The sequence below is a fragment of the Neolamprologus brichardi genome, chromosome 18 (assembly GCF_056152115.1).
Source record: "Neolamprologus brichardi isolate AB-2024 chromosome 18, ASM5615211v1, whole genome shotgun sequence".
Lineage (NCBI taxonomy): Eukaryota > Metazoa > Chordata > Actinopteri > Cichliformes > Cichlidae > Neolamprologus > Neolamprologus brichardi.
Genome location: NC_142121.1, coordinates 15,210,309 through 15,234,457, shown reverse-complemented (window position 1 = coordinate 15,234,457; position 24,149 = coordinate 15,210,309). Strand labels below are relative to the sequence as shown.

The 24,149-nt window shown below is 39.8% G+C and overlaps 1 protein-coding gene across 15 annotated transcripts in view; it reads right to left on the bottom strand.

Annotated features, from left to right (window-relative positions):
• The window catches only part of LOC102792271 (receptor-type tyrosine-protein phosphatase F), a 159,991-nt gene that overhangs the window by 116,894 nt on the left and 18,948 nt on the right, over positions 1-24,149 (bottom strand). For 14 of the 15 annotated variants that reach the window (XM_035908305.2, XM_035908311.2, XM_087832578.1 and 11 more), the window contains exon 1: positions 688-1,001. The exons of the other annotated variant lie outside the window; for it this stretch is intronic. The gene's annotated coding sequence lies outside the window, so the exon portion shown is untranslated. Of the gene's footprint in view, positions 1-687; positions 1,002-24,149 lie in introns of those variants that run through there. 15 annotated transcript variants of the gene reach the window in all.

The following is a 24,149-nucleotide window of genomic DNA, read 5'->3' as shown; positions in this document are numbered from 1 at the left end:
GCAACCAAGACTCAAGCATTTTCCACAAATCACATTTTGTGACTTCCAGAAGTTCTCCTCTGCAATTATCTGGGATTTCAAAGCCTTTCGTAGCCAACTTCTAACTGAAATTCTTGTTCCTGAAATTTTACCCTCGAGATTGCCAAGGGAGATATAGACAACTGAAAAAAACAGGTTGTTTAGCCTCAGCGTAGGCCTAATGCAGTGGAGCTGCAGGGTGTCTAACCTTAGCAGCGGTAGCTAAGGGACATTCTATGGCCCTTCTTTTCAAAGTCCTCTGAATACGTAGGGGAGGGCTTGCACCAGACAGGGCAATTTGCCAGAGAGCCAGCCAATAGAGCTAAGCCAACACGAGGTTAAACTATTGTTTTGGCTTCACAAGCAAGAGTGAGCAAGGACAAAAGTAAGGGAGACAAAAGAGTAGTAAGAAAATACCTGACCACTGAAGTGTAACACATCAACTTATATTGTTACTTTTATTACACCAAGCAAGTTGCAAGAAGTTAGATCCCAAAACAAAAACCAGGGTACTGGGAGAGGGATACACAGGCAAATGAAGTTCACACCATCTTACACAGTTCACCCACTTTCAAAAAATGCACCTGTGCCTCTTTACTCGTTTTAGGAACTAAAACCTTCTGTTTTTCTCATGTCAGGCTGATTATGTGGCAAAAAATTCAAACTTACCCATGTATCTCAAGTAGGTCCACTTAAATAAAGAAATATTTTAAAGAAATACTTTTTATTCCTCTTTATTGCAAGGCACTTATTCCAGAAAGCAAGTTTCCAAATCCTACAAAAGAAAATCCAGCAGTATCGGCAAAAGATTATTCCTGAAAGAGACCCTGTGTGAGAGAAAGTCGTCTTCAGTTCCTGCTTAGTTATTCCATTCACAGCATTTCATTAAACCAGAAGAACTGTCTTTTTGCTCTCCAGTAATAAGTTTCCAGCTGTGGCTATATCGCAGAGTAGCTTGGAAAGAGATCCTTCAGAGTCACAGCTTGTTCACACACTGAGGGGCAGTCTGGGACTGCCTGGGAGAAGCCAAACCCACCGTGTGATGTCATGGTGTCAAATTTCAGTATGAAAAGGGAGGAGGCTTTACCTTTTTGAACTCTGACCAATGATCATCTTGTGGTTTACCTGCACGTAGAAGGGAAGGAGTACACGTGATTGTGATGCACTCCCGCTGCTTAGAGACTGTTTCTGGCTCTTATCTATTGATCACCTTCCAGGGAAAAGACTGTCCCAGTGTAAGCTCACACGGGCTAATGAGCCCTCACTCTTGCTTTGAAATGAAACTCAAGCATCTGCCCTGCCATTATTAGTGAAACTTAAGCGGTTAACTAAGTTTGACCTTGAGACTTAAACAAGTATTCCCCAGGGACTGTGATAATACATGCCCGCCAACGTGTTTTGTGGATAACGTAACAGTTACAAGAATATTTTTTCCTTCTCTCTATATATTGAAAAAAAGGAGAAGATGTGTCAGGGGGGATAAATATGCAAAACCCTCATTCTTAAAACTGCAAGGCATCGCGTACACACATACACGACTCGCAAACACACTGGTTCTCGCTCCCTCTGGTCAAACTCTGCTAGCCATGGAGCTAATCATCCACAACAGATGTTCAGAAATGTTCAGTCGGATTTATGACGGAGCTCAGAGGAACAGCCAAGTCAGCCTCTGGTGCTGTTTTCTCTTCTGTCCTACAAGGACAAGGGATTGCACCGAGAGAGGATGTCAGCACAACCATTCTCTTCCCCAAAAACATTCCCTCGCTCTCTGAGCTTCGCCATGCGAGACGCCCGTGCCTTAATAGCTCACAGAGCCTCCGGACCTTGGGGAGAGGTTTGCTCATTTATCCCAATGATACTGTGTGGACTGTAACTTGACTCATTGAACAGCGCTTCAACAATGTTTCGCCCTCCACATAATGATGTTTTTTAAAAAAATTAATAAATATAAATATACATATATATATATATATATATATATATATATACAAACATCAGGCGAAACATTGTGGAAATGCTGTTCAATGACTCAATGAATTCAAAGAAAGGATAGGATTTTAAAGACAGGCCATCATTTTGCAATAATATTTAAATTATACATTAAAATCTAAGTAATATGAAAGTGGAACTAAGTTTTAAGAATTGGCCTGCTGTTGGCTAGTTTCATTCTGGAAAGTGCCAGTATAGTAACTTTAATAAACTAACATAACAAAAGACAATCACAATGAGATTCTATAAAGGACAAATAAAGCTTTTTACCAAGAGTAAGAATGTTGAATCTCTTCCAGGCTTAAACTTTACTGGAGGAAATGGCAAACTGCAACGTGCTCTACATTTCTCTTTGTTGTTAACAATGGAAGACAGTCTGATTTTACTGGAGGCTGCAGATCTGAGAACACAACAGACATTTCTGCAAGAGAAAGAATTGTTTTATCTTTAACATTCTTTCTAGCTTATAACAATTGGGATGTGGGTCATCTGATTAAAAAGTGATTCAATTTGAAGGGACTAAAATATAAATATATTCCAGCTGCATGGGCTTTTAAAAAAATCAGAACCGAAAGACCAATGGGGATATCCTGCATGCACCATGGATAGAAACTTACTGAAATCTACATCACAACTATCTGCAAAAAGGAGAAGAGAACAATCTGGATGTTTTGGAAGCCTCGTATTTTCTTAGACTCTCTTGAGAGTTTGAGAGAACCTTCTGGAAAATAATTATTACACCCACACATCCCCGGGGAGAGGAGAAAAAGTATATCTGTGGGTGTAAACAGCTTGTGCCACATCAAATGTCAAATGAATCTGGGATGAAACTGTTGAACAAATCACACTTAAGTAAAAGGCAGGAGTAAAGATCACTGGTCGGTGGTCCCAACAGCAGTGTGGGAGAGAAAATTAATTGTAAGCTACAGTCATGTTTGCCACTGTATTGTGTCAGCTGCACAGCGTGAACTGTTTCAAATGTAATCTCATTTTAATGCAATGTAAAACTCAAAACACAGATGGAACCTGAGCAGTAAGAACCCCCCCGCCCCGATGCAAGATTAAAACTGTTGCCTCGACTGAGGTTTTGAGGCTCAGGCTGTTTTAGGACTTATCTTTGGCCCCACCCCCCACCCCCTTCAAAGAGCTCGGATTGAGTTGGAAGCACCCCCACCGAGAGAATTTATAACATTGTGACAACCACCCATCCCCCGCTCATTTCATTAGACTGAAAAAAAAGGGGTTGACAACCTCTTCAATCTGAAGGAGCCAGCCTCTCCTTGATTTAGGGCAGTCTGCAAGCCTCATTTAATACATTTTAGTGTAAATTAGATTTTTTTTTTTTAAGATACCTTTTTTTCTGGCTTTATTTTAAATGCATGCATAAAATCTGTTGTGCAACTCCAGGATTATTTGCAGGTGAAGAGCCAATGAATCAAGATATCTTAACTCAGCTTCTCTGTGGTACCTTCATTCATCTGATGGGCTGCTGCACTGGCTGCTGCAGGAAGGGATGAATCACACTGGCCCTGGGCTTTATCAATATATCTGTCTGCACCATCTAACAAGTCTCCCAAAACATTTTAAGAGGGTTCTGCTTCGAGGTAAGTTTCTTGGTATAGATCCAGCAGAGTACCAAGCAAATGAATGACCACGGCATTACAAAAATGAGACATATTTGTTGAAACACTGCAGTCTAAAATGATGTATAGCCGTATGTAAACATAATTTCTCCACAAAAATTAAAAATCCTTAAAAAGCACTCCAAACAGATGTGGTTTATTTTCCCATTCAGTGGAATAGTTGATGGACAGAACTGTGGCTGCATGCCAGTGAAAAAATGCTGACCTGTGTCGTAAACACTGAGCTGTGAAAGTCAGTGTGCTGCTGCTGCTGATGGGCTCTTAAGACTAGCACTATGTCATCGTGCCCAAAAGCACAGCTGGGTAACACCTGTTAGTTTAGAATTCCCAGTCCAGTTCACAATTTAGTGAGGCTTGGTTACTGCCATTAGTCTGTGAGCTAATTCACCCCCAGATAGTGCGCTGTGGTATTTACATTACATACATGGTTCATATCATAACTGACAAATATGCAGGCAGCACGTAGCAGCAATATATACAAACATACACATATACACTAATATATACATGAGGTCACCCAGGGGATTATAAAAACCAGCTCTTGCACAGAGTAAGTAAACCACAAAATGGCTAGCTTTAAAAAGCAGCACAAATGTATCTTTTGCGACTTCTGCCTAACAGTCGAACCACCAAGGACGCACTTTTGGCCCTGATTTTTTTTCTCGAGACTGTCTGCAGATAACACTGGCTCCAACACTGAGAGGTGGTGATGGTACATGGCAACAGGAGGTGTAAAAAAGACAAGGACACAGAGCACATAAAAACACAGATAAGATTGGTCTCATGGAGCTGACCTTCAGTGGGTACTGGCGTGTGTATGTGCTTGTACAACTATAGGACCATGTTATGTAGTTCATGTGAATTTGCGCATATGTCTCTGTGCCTCTTTGCCCTATAATGTCTCCACAGCGCTGGGTGTATATGCTTGCTGTTACTGAGTGACAGAATCAAAGTACGGAGAGAGAAAAAAAAAGGTGGAACTTCTACAGAAAAGCACCTCTCGTCTAATACTACTACTACTGGTTGAAAAACAACTAGCGCTCTCCATTACACTGTGCTGCTGACAACTAGCAGGGCAAGCTCTCTAAGGGGAACAGCAGAGCATGCCGCCGAATACATGAGACAAATCATTTTTATCTGGGACCCCGGCGGGTATTGACAAACCGGGGATGCATTTAGATAGCCCAATTAAAATGGGGAAATGAAGCGACATTGAGGCACTTTACAGAGCTGCGGCCCTCTCTACCCTCTAGCCTTTTGTGCTCCTTGAGCCCTCCAGAGTATGACTTCCTTGCATATGGCACTCGGTGAGGGGGTATGGGGGTGGCAGGCAAAGCAAAGAAGCGGGTGGCTCGGAGAAGTTGCTTTCGGGTGAAATATGCAATATGAGAAGCAATACTGAGCCAGAGTGACATTGCATCATTTATACTGTTTCATCTTGCATGCCTAATTCTTGCACAGTGCTGCTCCCGAGGAGTTGTACTGGCTGTTCTAGCACTAAGATGATCTCCAGTGGGTGAAGGGGCATATAAACAGGGTCACCCACAGCATGCAAGACAGGGAAGTCAGTGCATCTCTGCAACTTCAAAGGGTAAATTGGCAATCAATGCTATAGATACTGGCTTCACTGATCCAAACGTATCACAGCAGGTGACCTTCAGTGTCATCCACTCAAGCATACATGGCCGTTTCATGTCTCTTCTCACCTTTATATGACTCCCTCTGGTCTAATTTTCCGACCTCTTTTTGTCTTTTTGATCAATGTTCATTCCACAGAGATTACCGTCACATGCATTTCTTTTTCTTTTTTTTTTTTTTAGAAAAGCTAGTCATCTCATTACTGGCACACACCCACACACCCACACACCCAAACAAACATCCATCACATTCTTGCAAGTATAGTGAAAGGTTACAAGACCAGGATGTCGTTAGATGTTTCACCTTCTGTGTAGGTGGAGAGAGTGATAGCAAAAGCAGCCTAGTTTGTTTTCCAATAAAGAAAAAGTCAGCGTGGAGAAAGCAATGCTGTGGTGTGCTGCGACCAGCTGTTCCGCAGTGTTACATTTCACAGGCTGTCCGCAAAGATGCAAGCTGTTTCTGCGATGCATCCAATTTTGTGAAGATGTTGTCAATGGAGAAATAGATATCTGTCCCTGAATGTTCTCTTGTTTTCACTCCACAATTTACTCAAAATGCAACAAACTGCCATTATTTCTGGACAGCAGTTTTTCAGATTAATCGTGTAATCGTGTTTTTTTCCAAGAGAACATTTCTGTATATATGTAAGCCGGCATCCAAACGGGTAATAGAAACTCAAACACAAACATGTACTAAAGAATAGTCTCTGCAATAGCTCAGATGCAGCAGGTATGGCCTGCGCTGAGGAGACTTTGATAAATCTGAAAAGCTTTCAGTGAGAAGCTCCTAATAAAAGCCCCACAGAGTCGTCTCTCCCAACCAGAGAAGGCTACACTTTGTCTCTGACAGGAACGCCTTCCAGATGCTTTCCTTCAATAAATTTCCACCTCAAACAGAGCACACTGTGCTAGCACTCAAGAAAATGATTATCCTGACTGGCTACGAAGAGAAGTGTCAACTGCCTTTCTAATACACTCTAGGCTTTGTGCGTGTCCAGCGTCAATATGCATTGGACTTCAGCCACACGAAAAACAGAACGAAATGTGCTTCTCGCATTTCTAAGGAATTTTCCAGAGAACAAACCCAATTTTGTTCAAATAAAGCATTTCATTGTCCTAATAATTTGCTAATAGCATTTAGAAAAAAAAAACAACTTGAACACAACAGGATGCATTCAAAACCACAAATCAACGTCAACGTGGTTAATAGCTCTCATTAGTGAAATCTCCCGAAGCTTGCTTTGCACCACAGTACATCCCGTTGCTGGAGTAAAAAGAAAGGGGACGTGAAATTATTCCCTCTGTTAGAGGAGGCTGTGTTCACTTATGAAAGAAAACAAACCACAAATTAAATAGAAAAAAACCCAAACAAACACCAACATGTCCTAGTAAGGCGCAGAGTCACAATGTGCCCCCAGAAGAGGTTTGATAAGCCTTTATATTGATTTCACACGTCTCTTAAACACATCTGGAGAGATCAAACACCATTTCTGAGAACTCCAAGGAGGATTTTAGCCAGAGCTGAAAGGAAAATCAACAGTACAGTAATAACATTTATTTTTTTTAACCTCTTTGGTTGAATAGGGTTTCATTTACTCAAGTATAACAAACATGAACAGATTTCTATAAAAATAAGCCTCGTATACGCAGACCATTGTTCCCTGCTTATATAGTCACTGCCTAAAGGTCTGTTTTGAGCCACGATAACCCTGATAAGATATGATTTGCATCACTTTCATGCTCGTCAAACCAATCAGTGACCCCTCGTGTCCTTTTGTAGGGAGAGACTGTCATCCTGGAAAAGACTGCTTCCATCAGGATAGAAATGCTTCACCGCAGATAAAAGCGATCACGCAGGACAACTATGTTTTCATTTGCAGTGATCCAGCCGTCAAGCAAGCCAAATTCCCTGCGGAACATAATAACCCTTTCATTTGTCACCCATCTTCTTGTTGCATGAATAGCTGATGCTGCGCTGACTGCTTATAGCTTTCGTAGTGTTAATGGTAGTTAGTTAATGAAATTGCCACAATGCAATTCAAATATGTTTAAATAAGTATCCCAATGTAGATGACAACACAACACATTTTGCTTAATAATAGCTTAAATGTACCCATTTTGTTCAATTTGGAATATTAGCAAATGACAACATGTAATTCAAATTCTGCACGTCAGCCTTAGACCAAGCATGTATGGACCCCTTAGCAAACGCACACACATACTTTCAGCAGAAGAAAAGCCTGTCAAATAAAAGAGTAATCCATCACTGGGCCATTTTGCATTATGCAGGGTTGCTCTCTCCAGCAATGGTTGACTGACAAGGAAAATAAAATGGGCCCTCTGTTGACCAAAATGGGAAAAAATGACATCATCATCACTCCGCAACTTAAAGAAGCAAAAATAATTTGTATTTAGTATAAAATAGTATCATTTTTAAATGCATCTTTCTTTTACTGCAGCAGTGTTAGATTACTCAATAGGTATCTTTATCTGTTTAACTACAATTTATCTAGATTTAAAGGAGACCTCAAAGTAAGACGGATTAATATTTTACAAATATTAAATGATAAGCATGAGAAGATGATGGCCCTATAAGTTAATGCCTAGTGCTATTAAATATACCCAACAGTATAACTAAATAACTGGCCAAAGATAAACACTAATCTAAGCCTTCCACAACTTACTGGAAATCTCAGTGCTTTTCTCCTCAATTAACAATTCATAGCACGGAGTAACAAATGGACTTCAACTGACTAGAAAGCTATCCCAAAATAATTAAGGAAATGAAATATTCAATACAAAACTTCTTATTATAGCATCAGTACCTCATAAATTTAAAGGGAATAAATGAGTGGAATAATCTGTGTGCTAATGGAGAAAAAAGCCAGTCATTTCGCTTTCTTCCAATTCAACTCCATTTAGCCTTTTAAGAGTTACACCTTCTATTACTTATCTCTGGGATTTCTAGCGCATGGCAGATCAGGCAAAATGGGTTTGAGGCATTGTTCTCCATCGTTATATAAAGAGGACTCCGTGGCTAAAGAAGCCAGCTAATAACGACAAAGATCTGAGCTTAAGTGCCCCAGGGGGAAACTGTTTTCCCCCCCTCTCTCTTCAAAATGTTCAGAGCTCTCTGTGCTGCTTTTACCTTTTGAAGGGGGAGTTTTACTAAATGTAGAAGTGCTAAGTGCAGGGCTGAGGCAGGCACAGAAATAAAAAAAATGTCCTAAGAAAGAGTTTTTCCTCAAGACCGAGAGGGAAATACCTGCACATCTAATCCGAAATTCACAGAGAATTTGTCAAATCCAAGCATATCCAATTACTAATGTTTAACTGGTTTTTACATATTTCATTGGAAAATTTGTACAGGTACCAACCATACAGCTGAAAAAACAATCCCCAGAAAAAGTCTTACTTATATTTGTGCCATCAGCCCAACGTCTAAGCTTACAAAGACTTTGACAGTCAAGTCAGGGCAACTGCCGGCTCTCTCAGACTCCAGTGGATCATATGAGGGAAAAACCCAGGCACTTCAAGGACGTGATCAGCAACACAAAACAGAAATTAAAAGGTACTGAAACCTTTCTGAGTTTAACTTAAACAGCAGAAGACTCGGACGTTCTATTCTTGAGATAATTTGTTACGTTATATCCAAGTCCCTTTTAATTTTGAAAATCCCATTTCAGGTTGGTTACCCTTAAAAAATATATTAGTTGCAATGAACATAATCCACTTGATACTAGCCTTAATGACTGAGATATCATCTAACTGCATACCAAATGTCGGTATTTTGGAGGTTTTCTTGAGAACCCTCATAGATCACATCGAAAATTAAATTAGATTTATTCTTATTATGGGCTTTCTGCATTAGAGTGTTCACACTGGGCGCGGCAAAGAGATCAGCATTCCTGGAGTTACTAAATTCCATCAAGGCTCCCCACTGTCTGAGGCACCAACATGGCATAAAGTGGGACACCACGCTGGTAACACTGAAGCAACGTTGTACTAGCATACCTCCCCAGGCTGAATTCAAATATTTTAGGCAGAGGTCAAAGCCATAGCAGAGGTCACATGGTGGGTATTACTACGTGGCAAACACAGCATGCCACCGTGATCACAGATCACACTTTTAAGATTCGCAGCATAGTTTAGAGTCAGACTGTAAAGGTACAGCCACTGCGTCCACTATTTGATCAGTTTGCTCTGAGCCTTGCGGCTGATCCCATCGGACAGCCCCAAACTGAAATGTTAGGTGAACCGTGATGCAATATCCTCCAGCATTTCCTGATGCATCCTCGCCTATAAAACGGCTTCCTGCTCAGAAAATGTTCAGATCTCTTCTGAGCTCTTTAATGAGTTTTGCCCCTCCAGTTATATTCCTACTAATATTAAGAACAGCATCACAGTGGACAAATGCCACCTCTCATCATGGTGCGACAACGAACCAGGCTACACTTGTCTTTTCAGCGTGACCTTTGAGTCTAAATGTGTCAAATGTGAAAACGTGCCACCCTGCTCATGAATCCACATTTGACTTTTAAATGTAAACTGTATGTATGGATCTGTAATAAGATTTGCATTTTAATATATTTCTAATAAAATCAGGTGCAACACGCTATGTAAACTGCAGTCAAAAATATGTCCAACTGATAATCAACCCCGACAGGAAGGTTACTGCAGTTCAGACCTGATCTCATATTTCAGGTATATACAGCAGACATATGTAACCACAACAGAGGCGTGGCCACAATGAGGCTGCTGTCTGCATCAGCCTAAACAATTCTAGAATAAAAGGTGCATTACAAACAAAGAAGATCAGAAAGAGAACTCTCTATAAATGCATTTATTTGTGTTGCATTTCTCATTCTGATTTATGCTATTCAATTATTCAATTATCTGCACATCTAGGCTAGGTTTATGCTTGAGGGCTCAGTTGGCAAAACAACAGCTACAAAGAGGGAAGAGCTTAGTTTCTAAAAGTCTTCCTTTGTTTTTAATAATAATCGAATAATCGGATCTTTATGACCATGCAAACCGTTCGTACTTGAATGGTACACTGGGGCGATTCTGGGGATGAGTGTCCCAAGAACAGTTCAACACCACACTAGGAAATCTAAAGATTAAAACCAAGAGTTTTAATGGATGACCCGGTCTATCGCCACAGTCATGCTGGTGAATATTATTACAGATGGCAGTAAATGTTAAGAAAATATAATAAAATATATTTTGCGTTTCATGCAAGTCTTGAGCAATTGTTGTCTAATCTTTCTGAAGGCCTCCCAATTCAATTCAAATTAATTCAATTCAATTAAATTTTATTTATATAGCGCCAAATCACAACAAAATTCGCCTCAAGGCGCTTCATAGATACAGAGAAAAACCCAACAATCATATGACCCCCTATGAGCAAGCACTTTAGCGACAGTGGGAAGGAAAAACTCCCTTTTAACAACCAGGCTCAGGGAGGGGCGGCCATCTGCTGCGACCGGTTGGGGTGAGAGAAGGAAGACAGGATAAAGTCCCAAAGTCTTTCTTTGGACGTTGGCTACTTTTTCACTCATTTTCAATCCAGTCCTTGTACTTGACCATTTTCAGAGGAATTCTTTGTTTGTTAAGCTACTTAACGTTGACCCACAAATAATGTTGTTGTGGCTACAAAAAACCATTCCCATTTTCTTTTTTGCACAGTGCTGAATACACTGTTAAAACAAAACATAATAGCTGTCACGTTCCTGGGTCTGTTGACCCAGCGTTTTAGTTTTAGTTTATTTTGATGTTTATGTTTAAGTTCATTAAGTTATCGAACTTCATTTGTTTATTAGATTCCCCTTGTGTTTTTGTCCCCTGTATTTAAGTTTCTCTCACCCTTTGTGTTTCATGCTACGTGTCTTATGTTATCAAGTTTGTATTGTCATGTCTGCGTCTCATGTTTCCTGTTTTATTTTGAAGGTCTGTGTCTTATGTCAGTATAGTCAGCTTTGCTTCCTTTGTCTCGTTATGTCAGATTAGTGTCAGCTGTTTCCCCATGTGTTTCCACTTCCCCTCATTACCCTTGTGTGTATTTAGTCTGTGTGTTTCTGTTCATTCGTTGTCAGGTCGTCTGTTGTTCCATGTCATGTTTCCAGGATTTTTCCATGTTCAAGGTTTTGTTCTTCGTTCAGCATTTAATTTTCCCAGTTTAGCTCTAGTTAGGTTCTCTCCTGTGTGCATCTGCCTTTTGTTTTTGTACCTTTTTATCAGCCATATTAAACGGCTCGCTTTTTGTTAACATTCAAGTTTTGTTCCCTGTTCCTTGGTGTCTGCATTTTGGGTTTTCTTCGCAACTTCATACACAGTGCTGCCACACACTGTGACAAATACCCATCCAGTTGACTTGGGGAAAAAAATCTCATCATCACTTATTTCAAGTCAGCTGTATCAAATTTCATTAAACTGTACAGGTGTATATATTAACTCAGACATATAAAAATGCATTCTTGAGGGAAGTAAGTCTTCTGGAAACCCCGTGACTAATTTTCAAGGGGAGAGATTTTGAAATTCTGTCACCAGATGGCCAATACAAGCCACCATGGCAGAAAAATATGTTCACTGCTGAATTAAACTAACCCCGTGTCCCTTAAGTGACTATGCAAATTAGTCTAAATGTCAAATACCTAAACTAAATTGGCAATTTAAATAAAGTAGCTAAACAGTAACTGAATAATACAAGTGGAGAAATAGGAATGGTCTCTGGGGCAAAATATGACTCAAATTTAAACAGCAAGTTGGTCTGCCACATAAAATCTAAATCATTACTGAGGGTTTATTGTTATCTAAATATTGCATATTATGTATCGCCCAGTTAGGCGTGCCATTTGATATACAGTATTTGCATAGGTTTCTCCTTCTGTAAATATTACACATACACTAACAGTGAAATCTGCTCAAACTCTTGCAGCTTCTTTTGGACACAAAAACACACAGGCTTTGATTTGCAAGTGCAAACACGTGGGTAAAATCCAATCAATACACATTATTGGCTTAGTGAGAGTAAGGTTTAAAGAAAACAACGATCCCATCTAAGGGAAAATACTCTGAAATCATTGAAATCCAAAATTAACATTTCCTGTTAACTCTACTGCAAACCTTTTATTCCTAATTTAGGTCAAGTGGAGATTGCACCACAGTTCTCACGTTTAAAGGCTAAATGACACCAGCTTACCACAGGCGCAGCACCGTTGTTAAGATGAAAATAATCAAAGCGGACAAGTATTTCTAAAAACAAGCTACGACCTTTCAAATTTGAAGGGGAAAGGCTGTGTGTATATTTACAAAACGCGAGGGGGAAACGAAAAAAATCCTATCACAGAAATTGGGGTGTGACTAATAGGCAGTGAAAGAGCTGGTCTGTAACCTGAACTCCAAAATAATCTTGCTCAAGTCTCCATGGCCACTTTGGGGGAGCAGTGGGGGGTTTGACAAGGGGAATGGAGGACCACCTGCACACCCAGCGGAGCCAACACTTTACTGGCACCACCATTTGTTACGCTCTAGATTCCCATTACTTGAGAGCTAGGTTGGCTGGGAAATCCATCTCCTGGTGTAAGGTTTATCAAACGTCTATGCAAACTGCGAAAGTGGAAAAGGGAGGCTGAAAGATCACAGACGTGCAAGGAGGCACCGAAAAATAGAGATGTCTTCACTTAAGCTGCGAGAAATCCCGTACATCAGTATTCTGGCTCGCCTCACTCTTACCCTGTGTTTCTACTAATAACATGAAATATTAAATATCATAATATGATTTTAGGACACTGTAGCCAAAGATACAAGCCTCCGCATTAAAGTTATAAGTAGCGGTATAATATGCATGCAAACCAGCCTTAGCAAGCTTACTGTCAGCCCTAAATTTAATAGGCACTTGACAAAGTGAAAGCTGCTAACAGAGGTAATATATGCTGTTTATTAGAGGACAGCAACAGCCAAGTCTTGTAGGAATGCCAGCAGTCAGAGTCTGTGGTAACAACTTAAATCTCCATTAGTTTCACTTGAACTAATAACTGAAAACCTACACTGCATTAGACCTGAGGGGCTTGTGATGTGCTTTCCACAGTTTACTGCTTTTAATCTGAAGTCAAAAATGATTAGTTAATGAATGAATTGATAATAAAAGAAAATTAATAAGTCAGTGATTGTGAAAGTAGCTGTTGTGGTAATTGGAGTTCTGATTTACTGTCTTAGTAACACAATGAGTTAAAAGAATGATCCTATTCATTTTGAAGTCTACATACAAGATCCCCTGCCTCGAGTATACGTGTAAATGTTGGTGACCTGACACTATGGCATACAGATTTAAAATTTGGGCCCAGTAAATCGTTGTTGGGTTCAGAAGGTTAGAATTTGGGGCCAACAGAGGCTTTCCTCCATACATAGAGACAGACATCCTTGAGGGCTATCCTTTCTACATGGTTCTCTGCATCAATAATACAGACTGACATACACAAGATACTCTCGAGGAGAGCCAGTCGGTTTGCGTCGCCAGAGTGCTTGCTGTGAAATAAACAAATGAGAACTGACAATCCTTGTGATAGTCCATACATCCTCATGAACACGATACATCCTCGTGTGCTTTATCCAACCCCGATGGAGTTTACACAGAATCCAGGTGGCTTTGTTTTCCACAACAAAAGACATTACGGAGACAAAAGGATCACCTCCCCAAAGATATAAAAACAGTTCAAACCTAATTGAAGGTTCTTGGCAAATATATATAAAAAAAGAACATCAAGTGACAGTGAGCGCATTCTGTAAACGACTATGAAATACACATCAGACGTACCGAGCATCTGGGAGAAGCAGCGCGGAGAACGTGAACTGGGAAGATGTCTGTCAGGAGTTGAAACAGACCTTGAAGAGCGTAGAAATTCTATTAGTTACAACAATGTATGGCTCCCAGTGGGATTTTGCAAAATGTGCGGGAAAGAGCAAAGATGTGCTAAAATGTGTTCAACCGTAACAAAGAAAATATTTGTAAGAGATTTTCCACAACAACGTTTAAACAAAAGACTGGTATCTTAGCAGATTACCAAAAATGAAAGGAACACACGACATCATTAGATCTAAAAGGCTATACCATAAACTTGGCAAAGCATTTAAAAAATGTCTCCAATACATGCAGTTTACTGCTTCTCTTCAGTTCCAGCAAATCTGTTGAGATTCCAGAATTTTTCTGTATAAACTCCATCATTTCTGAAGAACACCGTACACTCCCGATAATTACGACGGATGTCTGTGACTCCAATTAAAGACATTTTCCATATCAAGTCTCCTGCCAAAGCTGTTCTGCTCGGTACACTAGTGTCTAGTTGTTTGATTTCAGTGTGAAAATATAGCTAAAAGATAGAAAAAGAAAAGAGGAGAAAAAAAAGGAAAGTTTCGTCATGATGCACTACTACAGCTTCGCTCTAAAGTCCCTAATTAGTTGAGACATTTTGCTTAGTGGCTTGGCATTTTAGCCACAGGGGGGATGATACAGTAGATTGTATTGGACATGCTAGCAGAGGGACACAACCTAAAAGGCTGAATCAGGAGTCTAATTCCTTTGCTCTACTACAATTGTGTTTAAAAAAAATAAAAATCAAAAGTCAACCAACCAAGTACATGGAACACTAAAGTAGAAGCGCATGCTAAATATGATAAATATGATGGTGTAATTCGTTGTCCTTTGTGCAAAGTGCACGTTATTTTAGAGAAGGTGTGGAAAATAAGCATTGCACTTACTAATATACAGACATAAGCAATTTGCAGAAACAAGCAATTACCCTTTTTAAATTTCATGCAACTCTATCCTGCATAAACTTGCTATCACAGAAGTCATTCGGCAGCGGCGAGGCTCAGATAGAGATGTTCATTAGCCTATTGCTGAGACAAACACATTTGATGGATTAAACAGTCAAATATAACAAGATGCTTGAACTGCTGTCCTGGTTGTTAAGTGAGATCAAAGTGGGGCCTGGGGGTCTGGTAAGTATGGGGAGCAGGATTGGTTCAGCAAAGCTCCAAAAGAACAAGTGCTGGACCAAGGAGATATGACATCAGACGTGTGCACTGCATTCCCCGGGGCCTGTTCTTTGGAAACTGTCAGACTGCCCTGCACCAAATGAGCTGTATAAGAGGAGGGTGCAAACATTACTTCAGAAAGCACTTCTAATCTAACAATGAGTTTCATTTGGTCATGTACCATCTAAGTAAAGGAGTTAAATATGGAATAAATCAATTTAGGGTTTTTTTTAAGACACCTTGTGTTAACTCTCACTCCACTAATAAAAATGTGACACATTTCAGGGGAAATAAGATTCACAGGGGTAAATCGCAATTAATTATCCCATTTATGTCTAAAGTACATGTACATACAGCATACCAGCGCACGCAATAATGGCAAAATGTTTGCAGTTTGAAAAAAGCTTTTAGCAAAATTACATGTTTTGCTTTAACGGAGACCAACAGTTTTGAATTTCAAGCCAAGGACACCAGACATCATGGACATTAGACATATGGATGTGTGTGGCACTCACACTCTGCTGGGGCACTTTTCTCAGTGACACACACTATATTTGCTGGCTGATAGATTGCCTGTCCGGCTGTGCTAGTGCACATAAAGTAAGGAGACAGAAGTGCTGATAAAATGCTTAGCTTTCAAGCACATCATAACATACAGGCCTGGGTTGGCAGTTTCCATAACATCTGAGCAACACAGTTTAGTACTTTTTCTAATACAGGTTCTGACTCTCTAAATTAATTTGGCAGGACTGTGTATATTTTTCCTCTCCTCTGCCGAAGGCCAGAACACACTCACTGGTCAAACAGAGTCCTAGATGGCTCTCTATCACAAACACAGTTACTTAGTTTAATGGCACAACGCATGGGAGTAAATGTCATATTGGATTGGTTCTGAAACAAATGGTCAATTAATTGACAGCGATCCCAACAGAATAGAATACCTATAATCGTGAGGATCAGTGAGAAATAATTTACCAGGCAAGCCTGCCTGACATTTATTTATTGATTCCAGTGTCATAAATATAAAGATTTACAACTCTGAATCATCATTATAAATTAATTATTTTTGCTGTCTGTGCAGCTGGTTAAAAAAAAAAAACAGTTGCACAAACAATTCATCAACTAATAAAGGAAAAAAACTCAGTTAACAATAGGGCTGTGCGATATGACCATCTCATATCTATATCTCATATCCCGATATAAGACATCTATCGTCCCGATAACAATATAAATCACAAAAATGTAACATTTTCTGTAAATTCTGTGAATCTCGGGCAGCTCGTCTAGCGGGAAGTGTTTCCAGCTGCGCGTCATGTACCTGGAGTTGAGTGTTTTAACCGATGCATGAAACTATACATTTTTGGACAAGTTGTAACAGCCGCCGTTTTCTTTGTGAGTATTTATTACACAGCCTGCTGCGGGGAAAAGCCTGTTCTAACGTTTGAGTCTAAGGTTTATTTTTTAGCACCTGGCGGCTCTTTTTTACTTCTCATCCGTAAATAATCTGCTCTATCACGTGATTCAGTTTATTTTGAAAAGTTTCAACAGGATCTTGAGCTTTATTGTGAAAGGTTTATGTGGAACATAAACAAGCGGACACACGATGCTGTTACCGTCGTTGTTGCTAACCACAACGCATAAAAACAGGCGCTTGTCCGTCCGTAGTGTGGTTATATAAAATATAAGAGAAAGAGAGAACTTTAAGAAATTAATATAGCCACTACAGTGACCATCAAAACGATGAAAAATTTTTGCCGTAAACAGTTTATTTTGCGACACCACGAAACAAACGATAGCGTAAAATGAAACGATAGACGTTTTTATATCGTCATCCGATATATATCGTTATATCGAACAGCCCTAGTTAACAATAAATATAATCTACTAAGTTTATACACTGAATTGAATCTAGGAAGGGGTTTAGAAACTTCCAGCTAAATGTAGACCAAACCCCTGTTTATTAACAGATTTTCATCACATCTTTAACTGCAGGTAATTCCAAAAGCATAAAACACTTAGTATATTAATGAAAACAAAAGACTAAGAGAAGCCATGCAGCAAAGGAGTGAAGGATGTTCTGAGAAAATCAGCTGCGGAGCTTGTGCTGGTGCATTAACTTGACCCACCAAATAATTTTCCTAATGTGCCTAAATCCTCGCAGGAATGTATGAAGATATGTCTGAGGAAAATGGCATGCAGTACAGCATTGTTATCACATGAGGACCTATTACTGCCATCCTTATGCAAAGTGTGACCAATCAATTTTACTTCCTCTTGAAAAATAACACTCTGAGTGGGGAAAATCAGCATCTGCTCTGTCCCACCCCTCCATTATATCGGTGGATCATTCAAAGAAGTATGATATCATACATGCTCCGTTTCTGAGAGACGTATACAAGGGAGCAAGAAAGAAGAGGAAACTGTGAGAAAATGGAGGAGATGGAGGCTTTTGTCTCCACATTTCTCACGGTGGGTATCGGAAACAGCCAGATGCTGTCAATCACAACTGAAGGCCAGAGAATAGACTGGCCTATTTATCTAATGAAGAGGTCAAGGGGCGGAGGTGGGGGGTAAGTGGAGCAAAGCCAAGACTGTCACAATAGGCCGTTTTTTTTTTTTTTTTCCATCGCAGGAACTAGTGGGCCGTTTAAGGGCGGTACGCATCTTTGTCCATGTTTTGACCGCACGAACTGTCACGTTAAACTTTGGCGCCGTTTCCAAGGGAGGAAAAAAAAAGGACCTTCTCTGACGTAGACCTGTGAGTGCCTCCGAAGGACTATAGAGCAGGATTCAGAACAGTATGTGCAAACTAAATAAAAAACAACAATTCAGAGGAACCGCAAGAAACTGCCCAACCCTTGTACTGAAGTATTAAAAAAAAGACTCATTCTGGCTGAACTCATTCTTAAGTAGCAGGACTACATCTTACACAGTACAGTAACTACTGTAGGGGAAAAAATCATGATAAAGGACTGAAAAACTAAGTATTTCTAAGCAAAGCTCTCCCGTTAATTAGCCATTTAGTTATACAGTTTGTATTGTAGCGTTAAAAGCTGACTAAAACGTATTTTATTTCTTCAACTAAAGAGAATCATCCAATGTCTTGTAGCCAGTTCCACTGATTGCTATGGTACTCAACCAGTATGATATAAATATTGATTCTCTGTCCACTTCTCAATGAGTACTTCCTCTCTAACTGGCAAGATGGCCTGTCCCAATGAATGGTGAGAGCCCCAACGACAACTTGCAAGACGTTCAACTGCTTGTTAATGCAAATATGGGATAATCCAATTACATTGCAGCAACTCAATATATTTAGGCAGATCGAGTTACTTGATTTATGTTAGTTGAAGATGGTGTGGTGGTTCTTGGTGCCAGATGGGCTGGTCCAAGTATTACAGAAACTGACAATCTACTGAGATTTTCCCATCCATTTACAGGAAGTTGTCACAAAAAGAGGACAAAGTTCAGTAAAATTTGGATGGTAGGGTCAGAATTTGGTGTAAACGCCATGAAAGCATGGATCTATCCTGTTTGGTATTAATGGTTCAGGATGGTGGTGGCATAATGGTGTGGGAATTTTTTCTCGGCACACTTTTGGCCCCTTAGTACCAACTGATCATCGTTTAAATACCACAGCCTACCCGAGTACTGTTGCTGACTCCATCCGTTTATGAACACAGTGGGATTATAGGCCATGTCTGCAAAGTGTACCTAATAGTACCTAAAAGTGGTGAGTGCACACTGTGAGTGTACACAGTGTGCACTACACCTTCGCAATGAAAAACGGTGGTGAAATTTCCAAAATGAGTCAACAAGCTCCAGCATCACCACCACAGGTTAAACTTCTGTTAGGCGTGTGCAATATTTCACAACACCATCACACAGGAAGCTGAAACTGTGCCTACATAGAGATGATGAATTTGAGTTTCCCATTTTGGCTTTTGGGGGATACTGGTGTGATATGACTCAATAAATCCTATATTTAGCAATACAGAGTTTTCCATAAATCCCTTTTCTAAATTGTTTTCAGTAGTTTTTTTCCCTAATCATAACATTTTTCATGTTCGTTTTGAGATTATTGCTTTATAGATTTTTGTCAGAGAAAATGTACAAAAACAAAAAAAACATACATGTAGATTTACTGTGGTTTATTGGCCATAAAGTGTGCCAGTCAAAGTGTGGGCAATTTATGAGAGAAATTGAGACAGTTCAAATAAAGCACTTTTGAGACAAAGTTAGAGAGGAAAGGCTGGGGTGGTTTGGACTTGTTATAGATGAAGCTCGCAGGCAGGAGGAAAAGAGGAAGACCACAGCGAAGGTTCACAGATGTAGTGCGTGGTGTGACAGAGGAGGATGCTAAGTATAGGGTGAAGGTGGAGGTACATGATCTGCTGTAGTGACCGTTAAAGGAAAAGAGGAAGAAATAGCCTTAACTTCCACATCAAGCGCAGCCCATATGGCTATGACTAATTAATGACAAATTACAAACTTTGATTAAATCAAGTAGAGGCCAGAAGTGATCAAGTCTGAATGCTATCATTAGCTCAGCCTACAGTTCTTCCTGCTTCACAGGTGGATTCTGTACACTGTGTATCATAAATTACAAGGCAGGCTTGGGTCAGCAACACGCAGCCAAATGCACTGGAAAAACTTGGCCGAAACAAGGCCTATTCAAAAAAAGACAGGAAGCTAAAATAAATCGTGTTTAAAAGAAAAACAAGCTACAAGAGATAATGCCGTTACAACAACCTGGCAGTTAGTTTTTATAGCAACTCATTTTCCACTAACAGAGGTGATGGGGGAATGTGGGACAGGTGTGTAAGTGGGTGCAGGGAATTGGATGACTAAACTGCCAGGAAAGGGGGTTGTGGGTTAGGAGTAAGAAGGGAATGAAAAGATTAGAGAGTAAATAAAGAGGCAAGAGCAGGAAGTGAAAAAGCATAACTGTAACAATTAAGTTTAACAACCACCTCTTTTATTAATTCCTCACTTATGTTTATGAGGGTTGCCTTTTAGGGCACTTCTAGGAATAGTTACTGCTGTAACCACATGTTTGGTTTCAAAGAACGAAACTAACCAGGACAGAAGTACCCTGAACAGACCATACTATGAATCAGCAATGTCTACAAAAACATTACAATAACATTTCTCAGATCTCTCCAAATAGCATGTTGACTGACACTCTTACCTTTCTTAGCTGTAGGCTCCACGTCTGAATGAAAACCTCTTGAAGGACACATTTTCTGGTTTTCCAGGAGAGACCCACGGGCCCTTGTCATCCCCATTGTCACCATAAGGTCAATACCATACAGTGCTTAAAGCTTAATGGCCACTAACAGCAAAAGGGCCAACTCGTCTGCACCACCCCTTAGCCTGCCCGACAGGATAAACGCAAAATGTCTTTTGAATTGCCATGTTCCATTTTATGCAGCTTCAAGGCCAGAATAGGCAGCGGAGGTTTAGATAAAAACTTTCAAACAACTCAAGAGGAGAAAAAAAGATAGAGTCCAAGGTTTAAGCAGCTCTGATTGAAATAGCTTGGCCCTTCTACAAAAAAACAGATGATTGAATTTCTTATGATTGCTCCGCAGGCCGAGTAAATTTTCATAAAACGAATCTCAAGCATGGATTTGGGGAGGGGGGAAGCAGACAGTTTTGAGACCTCATTTCAATAAAACTATAAATAGCATCCATAGAAAGATGAACATTTACAGAATTTCATAACCACTCATTTTTTTCTTCATAAAACTCATAAAACGCGATTTCCTCAGGTAGTAGAAGCTGTATACGGTCCTTGTGCTACCTCGCAAGGTGTTACATTTATTTGACTACAACATCTGCATAATGGCTATTACTGTAACCATAGAAACACCTGTGATTGATGGCTTTGTTAAAAGGAATAGTTACACACCATTACACTGGTGTAATAGTGCATGGCAGTCATCTTAATAACCTGGGACAAAGCAATTACCAAGTCATTAAAAAAGGAATAGACTAATACAACATGGTGCACACAAGTGACATGCCTTGAGATCAGCCAGTGTGAATGTTTTCTTTAAATAAAAATGAAATGTGTGTGTACAGGCTACGTGTTTTGTGTAATCTCTTGAGATTATATTTTTGTGCAATCTAAACTCATTACCTTTGCAGAGATGCTTTATTTTTTGTTCAAATCAGTCTTTGTTTCATGAGATTTAAGGAAAGTTTATCTGCTATTTCACGTCTTGTCTAGCTTCCTCATTTTACACTACACGTGCTCTAATAGTGTCGCCGTGCATGCTAATTTCCATAGGGAATAGATTCAGTTGTATTTTGATAACAATTTGATGGCTACATCAGGAGCACTTGTTCACGGGAAAATCATCCTCCTCTGTACCTAGCAAGAGAATGAGCACAGCAGCACTGGCAGAGACTGAGACAATTCAAATGAGAGAGAGAGAGGAGATGGAGTGAAACAGATGCACTGTTGCTCAGAGAGAGCAGCATACAGACAGGGTAAAAACCCACACCACGCACAAAGCTAAAAACACGTGCGCAGAGTGCAGGGCCACTCGATCGTCCTGGTCGAAGACCAATCAATCTATTGCTGGTTGACTGAGATCCAATCACCATTCCCAACAGGGCCACAATGAAAGAATGGCAGACAGGCCGTGAAGACGCTCACTCTCTTGTAGTAGATTGATGGGAGAAATCTCGGAGAGGTTCATGAGGCATCAAGACGAACATGCCAATAAAAACCTTGATGCCATTCAGCACTTACTGTCCGACACAAAATCTTTTCTCGTAGCTATAGTGAAACAACTTGAAATGCAGCTTTGAACCTGACAAGTACACAAAATGAGAAAATCTACTTCTTCGGTGAGTTTGCCAGCTATCAAGTCAGTTTCATGAGGGTATCTTACTGCTAGACAATATAGGTGAGTCTAAGTTCTTCAGACATGCTGTCAGACCAAATTGGAAATCAAATGTGTTTAGTGTCGTTTCTAATGGTCACACTGGGAGGTGGAGCGAAAAGCCAGACGTCATAGAAACAGGATATCACTTATAATCAGCACAAACTGACAGAAGTTAACTTTATGTCCATTAAAGGCACAGAACAAGCAGAAGCATTTGTGTGGCATTTTCAAGACTACAAAGGTCTAAAAATGAAGAAAGGCTTTCAGCTGAAGCTGAAGATTTTGTTTTCACTCTCGCACAAGCAACCAAACGAATTAATGACTTTGAACTTGTCAGATTAATCCTTTCATTAATTAATATGCGGCGTTATACTGGCTGTTTTACAGGGCAAGACAAAGCCTTTGGGGAAAGTCCTTGGGAAAATCCGTCCGTGTTGCTCTAACTGACTGTGAATAATTTAAAATATATTATTTTCAACAACTCCATAATATTAATTGGTCCTTGCTGCAAATTTTGTATTAATGAGTAAGCCTAACAGAAGCCTTTCTGTAAATATAATCAGCAGTAACATGGAAAATCACAGAGAATGGCTATTCATACGGATTCATTTTGCCAGAACATTACTGGGACCTGATGTGGGGGCGTGAGGAAGCAGCAATGCCAGCATACAAACAAGGTGCTGCTGGCTCAAGTTACAGTATGGCCATTTAGTCTGTGTTTGCAGTCATTTTCCTTAAAAATCAGCCAAATACATCTGCTGCGCGCAGTAATTGCCGGAACATGTAAACTATAGATCGTTTTGAACCATACACAATAAAACCACTATCTTGATTGCTTGATAGCACACTGTCATATATGCCCCAAAGTGCCACTCTGACTAACAGCGAGGCTGCCAGAACAAATTTCAATATTCAAATTTGTGAATCCAAGATGAAAATCAAGCTCAAATGAACACATTTCGCAAAAATACTTAAAACTCTTGTTTGTTTCACGTGCACGTGACTCTAAGTGCTTTCTGTTTCATTCTTGCAGGCAGTTTCAACAAGAATGACTGATTCCTTTATCTGGAAGGGAAAAATGTGCATTTAAATCTATTTATGTTCTTCCATTTATCTAATTCAGGGTGGCGGGGCCTGTATCCCAGCTGTGATACAGTGACAGGCAGGGTATCCTCTCAAACCCTTTAAGAAAATCAACACTGTTTTGGATCCATTTGTATCATGTTAAACAATTGATTGTATCGTGCTTGAATGCATCACTAATTAAGGGGCACAAAGTCCAAAGCAGCTTGCACAGGTCCATCCACAAAATTACATTTCAGTTCAGACTGAGCTTTCTGATGATACAGGAAGTACTTAAAAAAAGCATATAAAAAGAATTCTCACACCTCATGTTTCTGTTACTTTTCCTACCCTTTAGATTTTTGTAAATAGAGACATTCAATACCCATTTAAAAAAATCAGTATTCTTATATTAATACCACATTAAACTCTGACGAACAGCAGAAGAATAAAAGAAAGAGCAGCTTGAATAGCTACCTCTGAGCAGCTTGAATACTAGCGACCTGTCTGAACTTGATGTTTTTATCTGGGGAAAGAAATGGGGGTGAAAGGCTTTTGGAGATTTGCATTAGGCGCCAAGAGGATCCAAGTCAAGCATTTAAATGTGGTAATAATAAACCAGCAACAAAATAAGATCATATAATCATCTAAAATTACCAACACTAGTTTGTACAGTAAATGAAGTGTTGTTTCTGTATTTTGTGCCTCATACCAGGTGTTTTATTTTTAAAAAAAAACTTCAATTAAGCACAAAAGACTTTTGAGAAAAATGTAAGTGGCTTTAGAGTCAAATTAGGTTTTTAAGACGCTTTAATGCTGATGGAGCTGGTTGGAAGAGGGATCAGACAAGTGAAGCATGGCAGGCC